This window comes from Sinocyclocheilus grahami, unplaced genomic scaffold, assembly GCF_001515645.1.
Source record: "Sinocyclocheilus grahami isolate Dianchi unplaced genomic scaffold, SAMN03320097.WGS_v1.1 scaffold1999.1, whole genome shotgun sequence".
Taxonomy (NCBI): domain Eukaryota; kingdom Metazoa; phylum Chordata; class Actinopteri; order Cypriniformes; family Cyprinidae; genus Sinocyclocheilus; species Sinocyclocheilus grahami.
Window position 1 is genome coordinate 74,745 of NW_015507178.1, and position 21,541 is coordinate 96,285.

General features: G+C 43.7%; 1 pseudogene; it reads right to left on the reverse strand.

Annotated features, from left to right (window-relative positions):
* Positions 1–21,541, reverse strand: part of LOC107573661 (NACHT, LRR and PYD domains-containing protein 12-like) — a 36,116-nt pseudogene that overhangs the window by 12,833 nt on the left and 1,742 nt on the right.

The window sequence follows — 21,541 nt, forward strand, 5'->3', positions numbered from 1 at the left end:
GTGAGTGAGTGAGTGAGTGTGTGTGTGAGGGGTGAGTGAGTGAGTGAGTGTGTGAGGGGTGAGTGAGTGAGTGAGTGAGTGTGTGAGGGGTGAGTGAGTGAGTGAGTGAGTGAGTGTGTGAGGGGTGAGTGAGTGAGTGTGTGTGAGAGTGAGTGTGTGAGTGAGTGTGTGTGTGTGTGTGTGTGTGTGAGAGAGTGAGTGAGTGTGTGTGTGTGTGAGGTGGGGGGGAGTGAGGGGAGTGAGTGAGTGAGTGAGTGTGTGAGGGGTGAGTGAGTGAGTGAGTGAGTGAGTGTGTGAGGGGTGAGTGAGTGAGTGTGTGTGAGAGTGAGTGTGTGAGTGAGTGTGTGTGTGTGTGTGTGTGTGTGAGAGAGTGAGTGAGTGTGTGTGTGTGTGAGGTGTGAGTGAGTGAGGGGTGTGTGAGAGTGTGTGTGTGTGTGTGTGTGTGTGAGAGTGAGTGAGTGTGTGTGTGTGTGTGTGTGTGAGGTGTGTGAGTTCGTGAGGGGTGTGTGAGAGTGTGTAGACATACATTTTTTCAGTCCTGCTGTAATCCTGGATTCTCCTCCATTATTCACACTATAAAACACACACAGACTCATTCAGTCAGTCAACAAACACAACATCACATTATGATTCCAGTTATGATTTTGAAAACAAGATAATCAAGATAAAACAACATGTAAAATCAAAACTGTAATTTGTTATTTGATGTTTGTCTTTATTTTCAGGATAGAAGCTGATCTGCTCTAAAGCTCAGAGATTCTGCAGCAGTAAAATGTTTCCACATCAAATCTCATCTCAGCACTTTTGATCAATGACTACACTATTTTTAATTCATCATTTCATCTGAATATCTATATTTGTGAGATTTAGTACAAACAGTTTTGAGTTCATTGATTTATTTCATGATGCAGCAAAAATAGACTATTGTCTATTACAGTAGTCAACATTTGAAGTGGATCAAAAAAGTTAATCAACGTTGTCCTAAGAAAGGGTATTGTTTTGGTTTTAGGCCACTTCAAATGTTGACTACTGTATATAGCGAGACTGAAGGGTGTTGAATTTATGTTTTTCTCATTTGTATCTCATCCACTTTTCTTACCAGAAGCTACTCTGTATCTTACTAATGATTCTCTGCAAAAGTTCATGATGCCTATCCACTGTAATAATTAAAAACTGATAGGGGACATAAAACCACAACCATGACTTCATTAGATATGAATAATGAATTTTTAAATTCCAATATTAGTCATTTGTGAACCTTAATGTAAATGTCAAACTTCTCCAGGGCCCCAAAACACCCTCAGACCCAAGAGGGTTAAAGACACATCTCTGTAGCCAAGCATTCACATAATGTATCTCATAACCTTGTAATCCAGTTTTATCTGATTGAATACACATTATCATTCTTTGCTTGAAATGGTTTGAACAGCAGCTACACCTATTTTTCTTTATTTGCTTTTCTGTTTCTGCTACGGGATGGGCATCCCATGGAAACTAGAAATTACCAGCTTCACATTTTCTGTGAAGGTGCTTTGCAATCATGTGTATCATGAATAGCGCCACACATATAAATTTGAATTGAATTTTATAATCGGAGGTAATGTTAACTAATTTACTATGACAGTGACTCCATAATTTACCTAAGTGAGGCTTACAATAATTTACAAGTTGTGAATGTTTGCAATTTAAACTTGTTATCATTTTGATTATGTTTGTTTCCACCTTATATGGAAGCTTGTATTTTCACTGCGGTCTCCTGTTTTGTGGCTAGTTAGGGAGTTAATGTACTGTTCTGTTGTTAATTTGGTTTTCTTTGAGCAGTTTAGTTAAGGTTTTACTCCGCAGGCAGAACTTTTATTTTTGTTGGTTTGACCTTGTCCCTAAAGCCAATGAATCTTATTTAAGTTTTTTTTTTGTTTAAATTGGTGTGTGTGTTGCTGCTCTTTAAATCCTTCATAATGTTACATCTTCTACAAACCCCATAGACTCGTGTAGATGTAAGAGTTTAATTAAGACCTGAAAACGTTTCTGCTCAACATACTTGAGTTTGTCCAGACTGAGTTTGTCGGAGAGCAGCTTGACTCCTGAATCTCCGGGGTGATTGTAGCTCAGATCCAGCTCTCTCAGGTGTGAGGGGTTTGAACTCAGAGCTGAAGACACATAACCACAGCCTTCCTCCGTCACCATACAGCCAGACAGCCTACAGACACACACAGCAACAGTCCACATCACATTAGTTTGACACAGTCATTTGTGCTGTAGCTGTTATTTTCTGTAGTTTCAGTCACAAAAGTAACAAGTAAAGTAAAAAGATATATTTATGCTCCAGTAAGAACAGTATCAACATATTTATATATTGTTACTAGAATGGAAATGTAAATTGATATAGTTTAATAACAATAATAATAATATGAAGAGTTAATTTTCAAAAACCGATAAACGCCACGTTTAAAAAAAAAAAAAGAACTGACTGCCATGTGTTAAAAAAGCCCCCTGTATTGCATGTATTCACAACAACAAAGTTTGTGAGGCGTTTGTCAGCTGAGGAGATTACACAGAGTTAAACAAAAACACTGTATCATCTGAAACATGAAATGTGGAGTTATCCGCTTCTGCCAAAAAACAAACTTTCAATATATATAAAAAAAGATACTTTCAAAGAACTTTAATTTTGTAAGTTACCTGTATTTTTTTTTTGTTATTATTACTTAATCAAAACAACCCAACTGCAGTTTGATTAATATTACTTGGAATGCACAATTAAAAAAAACGATTTATGATAATTAATAAAAAGAGTTATCTGTTTTTGCTAATGAACATCCATATAGTATTATAAAATTAAATCTCAACTAATTATTCATCATATAGGATAAATGCTTAAAGTTTCAGGTATTTGACTGCTGTTAGAGTGAAATATTACAGTAACGGTAGTGCTTGAAGAGTGCTTAGTTTTTACTGTACAGTATTAGCCAGTATTTGAGGTGTGCATATTTATTTTGTCACCATTACTGTCAAAGATAAACGGTTTAAAACTTAAAACTAATCATTCAGTGATGCATTCCAGCAGGTTACGTACATACTCGCTATCTTTCTTTTTATGACACATCTATTCCGGTATACTAAACAGCCCTGCTCATGACACGGCGAAAAATATAATAATATATGGAGATGGTCTGGGCATGTTTTATGCAAACGAATAACCTCATGCATGTAGACACACATTTAGAATACTCTAAATTCACTGACATTAGGACAAGGTTAAGAACAAATTCATGTGTACACACACTTGTTTTGAATTGGGCAGAAATATTTAATGAGAAGTTTGAATGTGTGTATAAGTACTAATAATCTATGCAATTATTACTGTCTGAGATGCTATGGCCTTCCCACACACAGCCGCTAGATGACGCTGCTAGCTCATGCAGTGCTGTCGGAAGCTTTACATTCATGAAATAATTTAAAATAGTTTGCAATTTGAATATTAAAAAATATTTTTCAAATAATTTCAAATTTATTCAGTACACATGGGTCATAAACCATACAAGGTGAGAAATATAGACATCTATAGAAATATGAAAAAAATCATGCCTGCAAATGTTGTTTCTGACTTGTGTTCTGGCATTCCATTGAGAGCAAATGCTACATTTCGAGATTCGCTTTGGGAACGCCCCTGCGTGACCACGTTCTGAAGCACGTGTACAATCAGCCCAATGGAGCAGCGAGATGTCACGAGCGGGGTGACGTAAGCACCAGGAAGTATAAAAGCACATCCGGCAGAGCGTTAGCTTCTGCTCTTCAGTAGCGCTCTGTGTATGTGTCAGTCCTATTTATTGTTGTCTGTCAGCACAAGCATTCATATCATGTCAAAAAACGTTGTGTTCCTCCCTGCCCACGATATCTGGTGGTGGGGGATACACATGATCTGTGTGTTGTTTGTTTAGGAGTGGAGCATGCACGGTCAGCTCTCGAGGGAGCTGATTGTCATGACTGCGAGTTGCTCTCGCTGCGCATGCTCTGCTCTCGCCTGGCCGTGTTTGAGGAGAGCGGCCAGGCTCGGGGTCCCGCTGTTGCCGAGGCGCAGCGTAGACTGTTGTCATGGGGATCGCAAGTGGATTTAGCGGAGGGATCCGAGACGGGCTTGTCCTTTTCTTGGTCCTCACCCAGTCGTTCCGAAGAAGGATGGGGGGTTGCGTCCGATCTTAGATCTCCGTTTTCTGAACCACGCTATCAAACGGCTTCGGTTCAAGATGCTCACAATCAAGCAGATAGTATCGCAAATCAAATTTGTTACGATAGATCTCAAAGACGCTTATTTCCATGTTTTCATCCTTCCTCAACACTGGAAGTTCCTGAGGTTTGCTTTCGGGGGAGAAGCATACCAATATTGATTTCTTCCCTTCGGCCTGTCACTCTCACCCCGCACTTTCACAAAGTGTGTGGATGCTGCTCTGGCTCCTCTGTGACTCCAGGGCATCCGCAAACTCAATTACATCGACGATTGGTTAATACTAGCTCAATCGGAGCAGATGGCGGCTCGGCATCGAGATGTTGTCCTCGCCCATATGAGAGAGCTGGGGTTAAGACTAAACACCAAGAAAAGTGTGCTTTCTCCACTACAGAGAACCACTTATTTATGCATGGTGTGGGACTCAACCTCAATGCAGGCACATTTGTCTCCTGCTCGTATCGAGTCAATCCTCTCGGCAGTCAGGAGAGTAAGAGAAGGCCAGTCACTCACTGTCAAACAGTTTCAAAGGCTGTTGGGCCTGATGGCAGCAGCGTCCAACGTGATACCTTTTGGCCTGCTGTACATGAGACCCTTGCAGTGGTGGCTCAGAACCAAGGGATTTTCCCTGAGGGGGAATCCGCTTCGCATGATCAAGGTCACGCGGCAATGCTTACGTGCCTTGGACATGTGGAAGAAACGTTGGTTCCTGGGTCAAGGCCCGATGTTAGGGGCTCCTTGTCGTCGTGTAACGCTAACAACAGATGCCTCTCTTACGGGCTGGGGGGCTGTCATGAGTGGCCGCTCTGCCCAGGGTCTGTGGGAAGGCCATCATCTCTCTTGGCACATCAACTTCCTGTAGATGCTGGCCGTGTTTCGAGCTCTGACACACTTCCTTCCAGACCTAAGGGGGCATCATGTGCTTGTCCGCACAGACAACACATCGGTGGTCTCCTACATCAATCGGCAGGGGGGGTCTGCGTTCGCGCCCCTTGTACAAGCTGGCGCGCCAGATCCTTCTGTGGGCTCAGGGGAAGCTCCTCTCACTAAGAGCAGTCTACATCCCTGGGTATCTCAATCAGGGGGCAGATATCCTGTCGAGACAGGGGCTGAGGCCCGGGGGATGGAGACTACACCCCGAGGTGGTGGAGCTCCTTTGGAGGAAATTTGGCCACATTATGTGGATCTATTTGCGTCACAGGAAACGACACTGTCTGCTCTGGTTCACCCTCACGCATCCAGCTCCACTGGGGACTTGGTGTCCCTCCTCGACGGCTCTCTGCTGAAGATTCCGATCAGGAGGGACCTCCTCTCTCAGGTGGGGGGCACCATTCTTCACCCCCGCCCGGAGTTATGGAAGCTGTGGGCATGGCCCCTGAGGGGGCACAGCTCCTAGCATCTGGTCTCTCAACTGAGGTTGTTGAGACTATACTCCAGTCCAGAGCTCCCGCCACTAGGAAACAGTTTGCCTTGAAGTGGAAGCTTTTCGCTTCATGGTTCAGACAGCAACTGCAAGACCCAGTCAACTGCCCAATTGATATAGTTCTGGAGTTTCTGCAGGAGCGATTCTCTGCAGGGTTATCTACCTCCACTCTGAAGGTATATGCGGCGGCCTTAGCTGCTTACCACGCCCTTCTGGGTGGTCAATCATTGGGAAAACACCCACTTATCACTCGTTTCCTCTGTGGCACCCTGAGGCTGAGGCCGGTACTGCGCACTAAGGTGCCCTCATGGGACCTGGCTGTGGTACTGGAGGGCTTATGCAATGTCCCCTTTGAACCTATAGAAGAAGTTTCAGTCAAGTTTCTCACGCTAAAGACCATCTTTCTCCTCCCCATTTCCTCACTTAAAAGGATCGGGGATCTTCAGGCACTTTCTGTTTCGTGCCTGGAATTTGCTCCAGGCATGGTTAGGGCATTCCTTTACCCGAGGGTCGGGTATATCCCTAAGGTGCCCACTTCTACACCAGGGCCCATAGTACTTCAGGCATTCTGTCCTCCTCAGTTCCAGGAAGTAGGCCAAGAAAGGCTTAATCTGCTCTTTCCAGTTCGAGCAATGGACGCTTACACACACAGAGCTGCCCCGTGGTGTAAGGCAGATCAGATGTTTGTTTGTTTTGGTCTGACAAAGAAAGGATCTCCGGCGACCAAGCAGACTATGAGTAGGTGGGTGATCAAGGCCATCTCACTAGCCTACGAGTCCTCTGGCCTCCCATCTCCTTTGGGGGTCAGAGCGCACTCGACCAGGAGTATGGCGGCCTCCAAAGCTTTCAACTTGGGTGTGGCCTTGCAGGACATTTGTACTGCGGCAGGCTGGTCCTCTCCACACACTTTTGTCCGCTTGTATAACCTAGACCTGGCATCTACCCCAGGTTCCCAAGTTCTCTCTTCGTGATGTGCTCATGAGATACACACACAGGCAGGGACTTGGTTGTACGTCGCAGTGGGTATTCTCGTTCCCAAAGCGATTCTCGACGCAGCTCGAGTTCCTGAAGGGGAACGTCTCTAGGTTACGTCTGTAACCATGGTTCCCTGAGGGAACGAGATGCTGCGTCTCTTTGCCATACTCCCTGCATCCCTGCAGGCGCTACTTCGTCGAAGCTGACTTGTGCTCTGCTGGATGCGCTTTTATACTTCCTGATGCATATGCCACCTCGCTTGTGACGTCTCGCTGCTCCATTGGGCTGATTGTACAAGTGCTTCAGAACGTGGTCACGCAGGGGTGTTCCCAAAGCGATTCTTAACGCAGCGTCTCGTTCACTCGGGGAACCATGGTTACATACGTAACGTAAAGACGTTTTTTTTTATTTTTATGAAAAAACATTTACCTCAGTATCTCTAGCTTACAGTTTGGACTTTTCAGTCCATCAGAGAGCAGCTTCACTCCTGAATCCTGCAGGTCATTGTTACTCAGATCCAGCTCTCTCAGGACAGAGTTTGGGGATTGTAGAACTGTTGACAAACTCTCACAGGACTGAGCAGTGAGATTACATGAGGAAAATCTAAACAAGAAAAACAGCCATTGCATACAGAAAAAAATCTTTACAATATGATGTTTAGTGAATAAGTTAATGCAAAATAAATAATAAACAAAAATAAATAATAAAAGTGTTTGAAAACAAACCCCAGTATCTCCAGCTGACAGTTTGGACTTTTCAGTCCATCAGAGAGCAGCTTCACTCCTGAATCCTGCAGGTCATTGTTACTCAGATCCAGCTCTCTCAGGACACAGTTTGGGGATTGTAGAACTGATGACAAACTCTCACAGGACTGAGCAGTGAGATTACATAAGGAAAATCTAAACAAGAAAAACAGCCATTGCATACAGAAAAAACCTTAACAATATGATTTTTTAGTGAATAAGTTAATGCAAAATAAATAAAGAAATAAACTAAAATAAAGTGTTCAAAAACAAACCTCAGTATCTTCAGCTTACAGTTTGGACTCTTCAATCCAAGAGAAATCAACTTCACTCCTGAATCCTGAAGGTCATCGTTAGTAAAGTCCAGCTCTCTCAGGACAGAGTTTGAAGATTGTAGAGCTGATGACAGACTATCACAAGACTGAGCAGTGAGATTACACCTATGTAGCCTGCGTAGAGAGATAAAAGACAAATAGTGACACTGATGTTCTCATCAAGTAGGGTTTATAATCTGAAGCACAGAGGCAGGAGGTTTTTCTAGTCAAGCCCAAGAGATGATGTTAATTGGAGTGGTGAAGAACGGATAATGTGTTTAATTCCAGAGCCTCTAGTAGCCTACTGAACAAGTGCTGAGTTCAGTTTGATCAGGGGTTCATGGAGTTTATCATTGGGCAGCTGGACAATTACATGACAGGAAAGGCATCAAATCCTTTTATTCTTTGTTAATAGTTGAGGAATGTTCCAAATTTTCCTCTCCAGCTATATAGTAGCAACAGATATGAGCTTACAAAAGCACTTCCTGCAAATTTAAACTAGCTAAAGATCTTTTTCATAGTTTCAATGATAATTTTAGTTTTATCCATGGGCGTCGGAACCATTGTATATGGGTGGAAATGTTTGACTTTGCCATCTTACTACTTTCTCATAATAAGATAAAGAGTTCCTTGGTATCTCATATGATACCTCAAGTTGTTTTCCATTTTCTCTTCACCCCTCTGTCAGAGTTAGCCAGTGTTCAGACTTAGGTTTATGGTGTTTTGCCTTTAATGAAGCAATTTCATCTGGAATGATTATACAAACTAAAAGGTCAAAAGTCAGGCATGAAACTACAATACTTTATTCACTAAACACTTCAAATTAAACTTATTTTCAATGAAACATCAACATTAACTACAGCTAACCTTTGTCAATTTTTAATAAGAACTTTTGTAGATGTATGAAAGACAAGTCAAACTGGTTTGTAATGAGTAAAGGATGTAATGATTATTTGTAGCAACCTGTGTGTGTTATTTCAAGAGAGCACCATAAATGTGTTGTTTTACTTTTTTACTTTATATTCATTTGTTCGTCTTTTTTCCCATCCATTTATAATCACTTGTCATTTAATTATATAATCATTTATAATAATTATTCAAACTATTTTTCTTATTTGTGTGTTTGCTTCTGTTTCTTGTGTTTCCTTTCAGTTTAGTCTTATTAATCCCTTTGTTAGTTTCCTAGGTTTCTAATTAATCCCACCTGTGTTTAGTTAAATGCTCACTGTTTTCTTCATTCCTTGGTCAGAATGTTGTGATTTAGTGGTGATTCAGAACACAGAAGCACGGCTCGTTTATTGTTCCTTGGTGGTGGAATTATAGCTCTTTTGTAACTTAATACTTGTTAATTTCACAAATAATGCCTAAATTAAAGTTAAGAGATGTTGTTTAACAATATGCTATAATCGAATGTGACCAACTTTGTGGAGTTTAGATGTAATTTACCCACCATGTGCATAGCATGGCTGACAACATATTTTTGACTCAAATGTGGTTGAATCTCTTATTTTTGTTTGCTCTTTTAGATACATGTATAAATGCCCACTGTCACCAGAGGATATCTCTCTCTCCTTGTTATGTTACAGGTATGTATATACTGTATGTTCGAATCTTGTTTGTTAAAATTGTTTTATTAAAACAGATCCATGCTGTGGTGTTTATTTAAAGCACCAACAGAGAAGTTTATCCGATACTGAGAGGGGATACATGTGTATGTGTATAAATGCCCACTGTGGCCAGAGGATATATCTCTCTTCTTGTTGTGTTATAGAAATAAAATGTAATGTAATGAAATGTAGTTCTCCGTGTTCGCCTGTGATTTGAGTGATGATGGTTAAAATATTACATGCATACAACTTATTTCACCTTTTACAATTACTCTAGTTATGTAATTATTTTTTTTATTAGCATTAGTACAGTAACTATGCATATGATTTGACAGTGCTTTCATTAAAGAGCAAGATAATGACTATACATAATGATAGAGAGATAAAGATTTAAACATGGATAAATTAAACTACACTGAACAAAATTAAATGCAACACTTTTGTTTTTGCCCCCATTTGTCATGAGCTGAACTCAAAGATCTAAGACTTTTTCTATGTACACAAAAGGCCTATTTCTCTCAAATATTGTTCACAAATCTGTCTAAATCTGTGTTAGTGAGCACTTCTCCTTTGCCGAGATAATCCATCCACCTCACAGGTGTGGCATATCAATGTTCGAACTGAATGTTCATTTCTCTACCATAAGCCGTCTCCAAAGGCGTTTCAGAGAATTTGGCAGTACATCCAACCGGCCTCACAACCGCAGACCATGTGTAACCACACCAGCCCAGGACCTCCACATCCAGCATCTTCACCTCCAAGATCGTCTGAGACCAGCCACCCGGGCAGCTGCTGCAACAATCGGTTTGCATAACCAAAGAATTTCTGCACAAACTGTCAGAAACCGTCTCAGGGAAGCTCATCTGCATGCTCGTCATCCTCATCGGGGTCTCGATCTGACTGCAGTTCGTCGTCGTAACCGACTTGAGTGCGTTTATCATTTTGTTCAGTGTATATACTGTATACAAATACATGCATATGGGGCCCAATGAAGTCACACCTAGGCTACCTAACTGGGACCCAACCAGTTTGTCCTCAGTTTCCATGAAGGCACCGCCTGGGTTGTTCTAATGGGCTGATAAAATTAATGCTGGGTACACACTAAAAGATTTTAAAAATCTTATAAGATTTTCAAAATGTGAGAGACCACAAACATGAGGACACCGTTTTGCTCCTATAGTGTGTGTGGTCTGCCGCAATGTGACAAAGACAGCATACCCCACAACAGAACCAGAGTCCCGACTGTGAACACGGGAAATCTCGCAAAATCTCTCGGGACTTAAGAATAAACATGGCGGACGATAGGCAGGAAGACATTGTGATGACTGCTTTTGTTATGCTTCCGTCTTCTGTCAGCTCGCTTTCTGATTGGATATTGTTTCGTTTCACGTGATAATCTCCAGATTGTACGCACGTTTGTCCTCGGGGCTCCCTCCACACATCAGGATTTCTGATCACACCAAGATAATCTTTAGAACCACCAAAATAATCGGGACATTACCTAGAATTGTTGGAAGGGGAGAAATTGGCTCAAAATCAGGCCAATTATCTTGTGGTGTGTACTAGGGTTGTGACGGTGAGGAAATTTTCCCACCAGTTAATCGATGTGTGACAACACCAATAATACTGGTATCACCGCAGGGGCGTTCCCTCTTTTCCTCTCTTTCCTTCGCTTTTAAATAGCTTAAAAGCACCGTGCTTTAAATTTTTTAATTTTACTTTCACTTTCGAATTATCGGCAATTCAGCATCAATTGCTTGAATGCAACAACAAAATACAATGTCAAACTCACTTTAACCTATATATAAAACATAGAACTTTAATTAACAAAACAAATAAAAATACACCATGCTATAGGGCAGGCTATGCCTAATATAAAATAACAAATCATTTTCATAAAGTTTAAATAGGTAGCCTATACAAAACTGGAAATAAGTAAACATGTATAATATATAACCAAATAAATAAGAAATGTAGAAAGTTTACTAGCAAAACGAATAAGAAAGCTTGGAGGCATGGCACCTTGATGTAAAATAAAATAAATAAATTACACAAAGTTTAAATAAAGTAAAAATCAGCAAACACTGTGGAACCAATTAAATAAGAAACAAATGTTTAAAAAAACTTCAAAAATCACCTTAGATAAACAGCAAAAGTCAACAGGCTTCTCAAAATCCAAAATACTGCCAAACAGGCACTTTTGCATTTCGTTTCGAAACTAAATTTTCTGCCATCGTCTTTTCTGTCTCACCTCACCCCACTCTTCTTCTCAGTCAGCTCGACTCACTCTCCTCACTGGAGAAATGAAATCTGATCTGTGATGCGACTGTCGTTCGGCACGCTGCATTGAGCAGCCCCGTTCAGTTTTTAATTGTAGTGTCTGTTCTTTTACTGAACTAAATGATTTTTATTACTATAAAAAAATCTAAATGACGGTGGGGGTCGGTGCCGCGGTGGGGATGTGACATAACCGGTGTTGCACGCTTAACAACGGTATCACCGTCAGCACCTTCTATCTCGGCAAGCCTAGTGTGTACCCAGCATAACACTACTAAGTGTTTATATAATCCACACTGCATAGTCTTAAAAGAAACCCTAAAGCAAACAAATGCTACTGATACATTCACATTACAATATACAAAGGGTATAGTTATGAAACAGTAAATGAGAGAATGTTAAAGTCAAACCTCAGTATCTCCAGCTGACAGTTTAGACTCTTTAGTGCATCAGAGAGCAACTTCACTCCTGAATCCGTCAGGTCATTTACACTCAGGTCCAGCTCTCTCAGATTGGAGTTTGATGATTGTAAAGCTGAACACACAGTTTCACAGTGCTGAACAAAAGGCCAACATCCTGCAATTCTGTAACAAAGAATAACATGCAATGACGAGATGGATGGATAAAGTCATGTTTTCTGTATTCTGTGCATAACAATAAAATATTACTTTTATTGATCACATATCTAATATCCTATGCAAAATATCCTAATATCCTATGTTTGTTGGCAACATTCATACATAAAGTGCTTTATGTCTAACGGAAATGTTGCTGTTATGCATTTACACTGAAACAGGATGAACATAGATTGTCTCTCAAAGCAATGACATTTTTTGTGCAAGGATTCTTCACTGGTCATCAAGGCACACTTTGACATTAACGTTCACACAAACCTCAACAACGGAAATAATAAAACATTCAGATAAACAGATCAACCTTGAACATCACAAAATAACTGCAATGCATGCTGGGAGCCATGGATGAGTTTTGTACTATGGAAGCGCCCATCATGACTTGCAGCGCGATAATTTTTGTTGATGGTCACCATTGTTGAGTTTCACAAGCTGATTGTTGATGTTTGTGCATGTTTAATGCAGTACTTCAGTAATGCAGTGACTTTTCATGCATAGCAATATCATCAGATTATTGTCATATTACAATCAACCTTCAGATTATCTGATTGTCACAACACTGCTGGATCTCATGCTGTATCAGACTGTAGCACAAAATGTAAGTGTGTTCATGACACAACCCACCTATAATCATTGATTAAACTTTGCATGATATCATTCGATCAAAAAGCTGCTTTTAAAGTAATGCATTACATTTTTGCGTTTCTCCATAAAAAGTAACTAATTGTATTACTTAGTTACTTTTTATGGAACTTTTGCATTACTTTTTGTGACCTGGGCTTGGCTAGCTTGGGCTATTTGTTTTTTTTAATAAAAATAAAAAAAACTAGATTTTTGGTATATTTATGTATATCAATTTCTCTCAACATGGGACAGGTGACACATCAGTCAATAAAAGGGAAAACAAAGGAACTTATTTGAGTTACAGATTATTCAGTTGTAAATTTAAAAGTAATGTGCTACTTTATTTTAATAATAATACTTTAATAATAATTAGTAATCTGATTACGTAACTCTCATTACTGGTAATGTGTTACTCAAACACTGTTTCTATTTGCTTCCTTTGGAAAACTAGTATAAAGGTCACACACACCTGACAATCATATATAGGTGCATACAATGAAAAAAAAGAAGAAATCCCACACTCTAAAACTTCCATACAAGTTTCTGGAGCAATTCTTATTTGTTAGCGGTGGTACAGCAACTGTGGCGACTGGACATGACGACTCCATTCCCTCCATCAGGGAACGAGAGTTACATACGTAACCGAGATGTTCCCTTTCAGTCGGTCACTCTCCACGTCATGACGGTGATGACCGACGAATTGGTCAACGCACCACAGGTGTTGCCCCCTCCAGTGCCCTGTGTAGGCCCCTTGACCCTTCCTATAAGGCAGACGATAGGACCGGGCTCTACACAGAGAAGGTTGACCAGTGCTGTTCCTCGCAACCCAACAGTAGGACTTGGATAACACTGGGAAAGCATGCCCTATCCATTTGGAAGGGGCATGCTGCGGAATCACCTCCTCCCAGAGGGGGTTAAGTGACATTTACTCACGTGGAGTAACCCCGTAGGGCCCTACTGCACATGGAATTCTCTGAGATGGATCAGGCTGCATCATTCTCTGGAGAATCAGGTGTTAAAGACGCCGCAAGCAGACTCTGAACCGGGCCTCTCAGTGCCACTACCCGTTTGAGGTGAGAACACAGGAGGAAACCGTCTCGACACATAGGCTATAGAACCTCGCAAACGTGTTAGAAGTCGTCCAGCCCACAACTCTACAAATATCTGGTAGCGAGGCACCACGAGCCAGCGCCCAGGAGGATGCGACACCCCTAGTGGGTGAGCATGCAGCCTGAGTGGGCAGGGCACACCTTGTGCTTCATAGGCCAAGGTGATGGCATCCACTATCCAGTGGGCCATCCTCTGCTTGGAGACAGCCTTCCCCTTCTTCTGTCCACCATAACAGACAAAGAGCTGCTCTGAGTTCTATCCATATACTGTCACAGTGTGCGTACAGGACAGAGCTAAGCTAGGGCTGGGTCTGCCTCCTCCAGGGGCAATACTTGCAGGTTCACTACCTGGTCCCTGAAGGGAGTGGTAAGAACCTTGGGCACGTAGCCGGGCCAGGGTCTCAGTGTTGCACTGGAATCAGCCCAAACTCAAGGCACGATTCGTGGACCAAAAATGCCTGCTGGTCCCCCACCCTCTTGATCGAGGCCAATGCAATCAGGAGTAGGGTTTTCATAGAAAGAAACTTCAACTCGACTGACTCCAAAGGCTCGAAGGGGGCAGTTTGTAGGGCTCTTAGCACCAATTCCAAATCCCAAGAGGGTAGGGAGGAAGGCCTAGGAGGATTTAACCTCCTGGCCCCCCTAAGGAACCTGAGGACCAGATCGCGCTTCCCCGACCGACCTCCCCTCTATGGGATCGTGGTGGGCGGAGATAGCAGCAACGTAAAACTTAAGGGTGGAGGGGGACTGCCCTCACTCCAACACAAGCTGCAAGAAGGAAAGCACGCCTCTGATTGAACATCTCCGGGGGTCCTCCTGGTGAGAGGAACACCATTCGACAAACAGGTTTCACTTCAGCGTATAGGCCAATCTTGTGGACGGAGCTCGTGCTGAAGCGATAGTGAGAGCTACCTCCTGGGGTAGGTCACCTAGAACCTCCTTCTAGAACCGTCCAGGGACCACACATGGAGTTTCCACAGGTCCGGACGTGGGTGTCAGAGGGTGCCCCGTCTCTGAGAAAGCAGATCCTTCCTCAGAGGAATCAGCCAGGGAGGGGCTGTCGTGAGGAGTATGAGTTCTGGGAACCAGGTCCTGCTGGGCCAATATGGAGCCACTAAAAAGACCTGCTCCTCGTCCTCCCTGACCTTGCACAGTATCTGTGCGAGCAGGCTCACTGGGGGAAATGCATATTTGCGCCGACCCTTGGGCCTGCTGTGTACCAGTGCATCCGTGCTGAGCGTTGCCTTGGTAAGGGAGTAGAACCAATGGCAGTGGGTGGTTTCTGGAGATACAAACAGGTCTACCTGAGCAACTCCGAACCGACTCCAGATCAGCTGGACCGCCTGGGGGTGGAGTCTCCACTCCTCTGGAAGTGCTGCTCGTGACAGCTTGTCGGCTGCCCGATTGAACACTCCTGGGATGTGGATGGCGCGAAAGGACCTCAGATGCTTCTGACTCCAGAGGAGGAGGTGGCGAGCGAGTTGCGACATGCTACTGGAGCATAAACCGCCTTGCCGGTTGATATATGCAACGGTCGTAGTATTGTCAGTATTGTCTGCAACTCGAGACACTGCGTGCCCGTTGTACGTGGCTCCCCAGCCGGTGGCAAAGGCATCCCCGTGAACACCCCAGCATGCCTGGATACCTGTCCCAGGGGTACTCCTGCACGAAGGAACAAAGGATCTGATCACGGGCTGAAGGTTCTGTGGCAGGCCAGTGTAATCTGAACCCGATGAGTACCGCGTAGCCATGCCCACATCGGGACTCAGCCATAGAGCCAGTGCTGAAGCAGTCTCATATGGAGCAGACCGAGTGGAACTACTGCCGCAGCTGCAGCCATATGCCCCAGGAGCCTCTGAAAGAATTTCAGTGGAACCACCGTCCTGCCTGATAAAGTCTTGAGGCAGTTCAGCACTGACTGAGCACTTTCCTGGATGAGGCATGCTGTCTGGCTGACCGAGTCCAACTCCATGCCGAAAAAAAAGATCCTCTGTGTTGGCACGAGTTTGCTCTTTTCCCAGTTGACCCGAAGACCCAACTGGTTGAGGTGTCTGAGCACCAGGTCCCTGTGTGCGCACATCTGATCCCAAGACTGTGCTAGTATAAGCCAATCATCGAGATAGTTGAAGATGCCTGAGGGGAACAAGAGCCCCATCCGCAACCTTCGTGAAGACACGGGGAAACAGGGACAGTCCTTAAATGTTTAAATGGTAGAATGTATATGGCAGCAGGAGAGGCTGACAATGGCTGTGTTGCAGGCTTATCAAGCAAATCTGCCGAAGGACCTGGACCAGGGGCAGGGACTTTCTCCTGAAGCAGTAGCTGAGCTGCACCGCACTTTAGATTTGGCTGTCTGCGCCACAAAAAAAGTAGTCAAGGCTGAATTTGGCCAACACTGGAGAGAAAGAGAACTTTCTCCTTGATGCACCAGTTCTGCCTTCTGAGGTTTTTTGTACATCCGTTGAATAGCTGGCCGAGAAGTTCAAGGAGGTAAATGAGCAGTCAGCAGCATATAAGCCATTTATATAGCGCTGGTCTGGGTCCACACTCCAATCCAATAGGGCATGGGTGTTTGATTCAGTTCCTCGAGGGCCACTGTCCTGCAGAGATTAGCTCCAACCCTAATTAAACACACCTGAACCAGCTAATCAAGGTCTTCAGAATTACTAGAAACTTCTTGGCAGGTTTTTTGTAGCTAGTTGGATAGCGAGACTTGTTTGAGTATGAGTCAGTCATCGAGATAGTTGAGGATGTGCACCCCCCGTTCTCTCAAGGGAACAAAGGCTGCCTCCATGACTTTGGTGAAGATGCGAAGTGACAGGGACAGCCCAAAGGGCAGTATCTTGTACTGATATGCCGACTCTCGAATTCAAACTGCAGGAATGGCCTGTGCCGCGGGAGGATCGAGACATGAAAGTACACGTCCTTCAGGTCGATTGCTGCAAACCAATCTTGGGGATGGATGCACTCGAAAATGCGTTTCTGCATCAACATCTTGAATGGAATCTTGTGAAGCGCACGTTCAAAATTCGCAGATCCAAGATCGGTCGTAACCCACCACTTTTCTTGGGCAAAGTGAAGTAAGGAATCTAAAACCCGACATCATATTGGCTGGAGGGACCGGCTCTATCGCGTCCTTTGCCAGCAGGACTGCGATTTCTGCATGCAAGACAGGGGCATCGACAGCCTTGACTGAAGTGAACCGGATGCCCCTGGACTTAGGGGGACATCGGGTGAACTGAATTGCGTAGCCAAGTCTGATGGTCCGCAGGTGCCACCGAGACGAACTGGGGAGCGCTAGCCAGGCTCCGAGAGGCGGTGGGGCAGCGTGGTGGAACAGTGACGGCAGGGGGTGGGGTCTGGGTGCGAAGTGTAACACTCACCTGATTCCTCGTTGTGCGGCATGTGAAGACATGATGCGGGGATTCGAGTGCTACAGGCCTTGCCTGGTTCCACAAATGGGCAGGAGTGGTGCTCTTGGGCAACCCACTGCTGCCCGCTGGTAAGAGAGGAGGAAGGAAGTGATCCTGTGATGCATGATTCACCACTTTCCTCCTCTTGAGACCCAGAGACAGAGGAAACTGCTCTTCTATAGAAGTCCTTGGTACCGCTGGAACAAAAACAAAATTAAACAAAAGATTCTCCACCCGGCCCTCCTCCGGGGGAGGGAGTGGTGCTGTCACCATCTCCCGATGAGCAGTCTCCTCCATCTCCGGGTTGCCCATCTCAGGGCCCCTTGCACTTGCCGCCAGCTTCGGTGGTGGCCTGGATGGGCTGGGCATCCTGCCTGCAACCGGCTCCACGACGGTGCCTGTTGGAAGGCTGCTGCGGCTGCGTGGGAACGGGGGTGGCCGCAGGGGGGTGCCAATGGCAAGTGGAAGCAGTAGGTTTCCTACGGCGCATGATGTGCTTAATCACCTCAGTCTGCTTCTGTGCTGCCGAGAACTGCTCCACCGACGGAATGCCCGTGTACCCCGAAGTGGTCCCACCATCGAGGGTGGTGAGGACAGAGGAGCTACAAGATTTGTTTCGTGCAGTAAAAGGTGCCTTCCACGATCTTGTGAGCTCCTCATGCACCTCCGGGAAGAATGGCAACGGAGGGGGTGCAGCAACCTCCACCGAGAAACCATTCATCCAGCCTCGAAGGATCGGGATGCGGTGGAGGATTCCATACGAGCCCGACATTCTTGACAGCCTGGGAAAGCATAGTGACGTGACACGGTAACCCATACTTGGAATTAGTGCTCTGCATTTAACCCATCCAAAGTGCACACACACAGCAGTGAACACACATGTGAACACACACCCAGAGCAGTGAGCAGCCATTTATGCTGCGGCGCCCGGGAGCAGTTGGAGGTTCAGTGCCTTGCTCAAGGGCACCTCAGTCGTGGTATTGAAGGTGGAAGACAGCGCTGTACATTCACTCCCCCACCTACAATCCCTGCCGGTACGAGATTCGAACCTGCAACCTTTGGGTTACGAGTCCGACTCTCTAACCATTAGACCACAACTTTCCGTCATCTAGCCGTCATCTCTGGGTCTGGCTCAGACAACGCTACCACACCCGAAGGGGGCAACAAAACCGGGTCATCATCCCCGGAGAGAGAGAGTTCGCCCTCCGATGCAGCTCCGTGACCCCCTTCACGGGCCTGTAAGTATTCGTCAGGCCTAACTGGCAGTGCTTACAGAGTTTGTGGGGAGGCGGCTTCTGCCCTCCACGCCATGGCGTTACTGCAGGTCCATCAAGCCAAAGCCCTGAGAGACCTGTACGAGGATGGCCACCTCTGGGTAACGGAGTCTTTTATGAAACTCCGAGATGGTCATGTCCCCAAAAGAAGAACATGCACCATCCACGAACACTTCCTCAGCGTGCTTAACACCCAGACATGTGAGGCAGCGATCGTGACCATCCTGAGGCGCCAGGAAACGACCACATCCAGTCACACACGTGAAAAAACATCTTTAAAAAGACGCAATCACCCGTATTGCTCTTTTAGAGATTGCTCTTTTACAGCTGAAGCACGCAGGGGAGCTGGTCACTGCACACTCCTGGTGTGGCTGTCTGCACAAAGATTATTTTTTTTCTTCTGTGAGACCGTGACCACCACTGATGTGTCGTAACACCCGATCGGCTCTGACGCAAACGGATGAATTAATGCAGTGCACCTGCTGGCTCTTATACCCATGCATGCCAATGTCCATTGGTTTATTTAGTTACACTCAAAGTGGATTGGTCTCTCTGACAAGAAACTTAGTTTAGTACTCACATGCCGTGTGGCAGCCGCTTTCTGTGTGTGTGCTTTGGATGTGTGCACTCAGAAAACACTATATCAGAAGTTTAAACCAAGTGTGCCGCACAAGTGCTGAAAAGTGAAGCCAAAACGTTTTGTGGCTGGACCCAGTATAGGTCATTTTAGGTAGTTCTTAGCATGCTTATGTATATTCAAGTGTTCTTTTTCCTAATAAGTTTGCTTTTAATTAGTTATTTGATGCTATAAAAACGGGGTGTAGCATCATGATTGTAATCTTGCGATTGGGTCTGCAAGAGTTTGAGCGGGACTTTGATAACGCAGTTCCACCTCACGATCACTGCCGTGCAGATTCTGGCTCCAAATGACGCAACTTTTGTAAGATGACAGCCGCCATACTGAGAATGTTTTGGCTTTACTTTTCTATAGTGGAAGAAACTGGAGACGACGCGTCATCCATCTTTTTTACAGTCTATGGTTTAAACAGATATGGCTTTAAAACGCATAATTTCAGCGCGTTAGACATGATAATCAAAACCAAAGAGATCTTTTTTAACAGAGTATCTGAGGTACGAGCTGTAAAGGCTCCACCCTATACTGGAAAAGGGGGTGGGGAGCAGCAGCTCATTTGCATTTAAAGATACAAGCACGAAAACAGCATGTCAAAATAGGCATTTTCAAAATGATATAATAAATGATCTGTGGGGTATTTTGAGCTGAAACTTCACAGACACATTCTGGGGACACCTGAGATTTATTTTATATCTTGTAGAAAGGGCCCTTTAAATTTGAGTGGTGATGAAAAAAACACATCTATCTAAAATAAAGACACAATCGGTAGCAGTGGGTCCAGATCTCTTTCTTTGTTTCTTCCCCGACTCAAGATCAGGGTCGTAACAGCATGAATGATGTGTGCCACAAACACATTATTTCAGCACAATCTCTGCTTGCAGATAATTTACCTGTGGGATTCTGGCCAAATTACATGTGTAAAAGAAAGATCTTAAGGTAAGGGAAAAGTAAGGGTTAAAGTAAGGGTTAAAGAAAGCTGTAGCATTTGAAACTTGTGTGTAAAGGTTACACAACTGAGGTTCAGTTAGTGTAATACGGTTTTGAAAAGTTTCAAAATGTTGATTTTGTACATTATTTTCTTAACTCTACAGACTGTCTTGGGTCAGTTTGATAATGTAAGAATCATTCATGACCCTTTGTGTTTAATTAAAAAGGAAGAATGATTAGTGATCGTCTCTAATTAATCTGATTAACTGAGCTCTCCATAAACACACTTATAATGCCCTACAATTAATAAAGAAACACATATTACATATCACATATCTTCTTATTTAGTGGTACAGTATTGCATGATTTGTAGATTTAGTAGATTAGACTTTGAATAAACATTTGCAGTTAGTTTGTAAAGGTTTCATTACATGTTTGGTCTGTGCATTTATTGCATTTACAGTCTGACCAGCATGTGTCTCCATTAGTGTGTGTATTTTGTGCAGACCTCGCATGTATTTCTCTATTACTGTGTGTTTCTGGATTTGTTGTGTGCTTGTGTGAGTTTAGTAGATCATGCGACTGTTTTCACTCTACATGTGTCTCATGAATGGAAACGCAAACTCTCTTTGGGCTACACAACTTTATATTTAGACAGATTTTTAAAAACCTTTGTCCGTATCAAATTTTCAGTTATCGCATCTGTTTAAGTGAGACATTCAGATTCTTGGAGAAATCCAATTTTGTTCAGTTATCTCTATGGCTCAAAACTTTGTGAATAACAGGATCTCTTTTGTTTTTATTGCAGCACTGTTTCCTCTTTTTTTATCTAGTTTTTATATTTCTTTGAAAATAAAGTATTTTAATATTAAGTAATACTTTGTTTGGATATTAAATGAAGAATTATTAATGTGAGATGATTGTAAACATGTTTTCCAACACAGCTGTGCTTTTACTGTCTGCTTTCAACTGCTTATATTCTGCTTCAGTGCTCATATGAGAAATAAATTACTTTTATATAAGTAATAAAACCAGGGTTATGATTTTATAGATTAGTTTGAGTCACAGCTACAGACTAATCTTTTTCTTCTGTAATTACATGAATGAATGAATACTTACAGAGCTTTTCTGCAGTTGATCACAGCTGGTATCAGTCTTTTTCTTCCCTCATCTGATGTGTTGAATTTAATGAGATCAAGCTCATCCAGCGGCTCCTCTGACATCTGAAGCATGTAGGTGATTGTTGAGCAGTGAGCAGGAGAGAGTTTCTTTCCTGAGTGTTTGTCTGATTTCACAAACTCCTGAATCTCTCTGGACAGAGTCTGATCTTTCACTTCCAGCAGACAGAGGAACAGATTGATGGA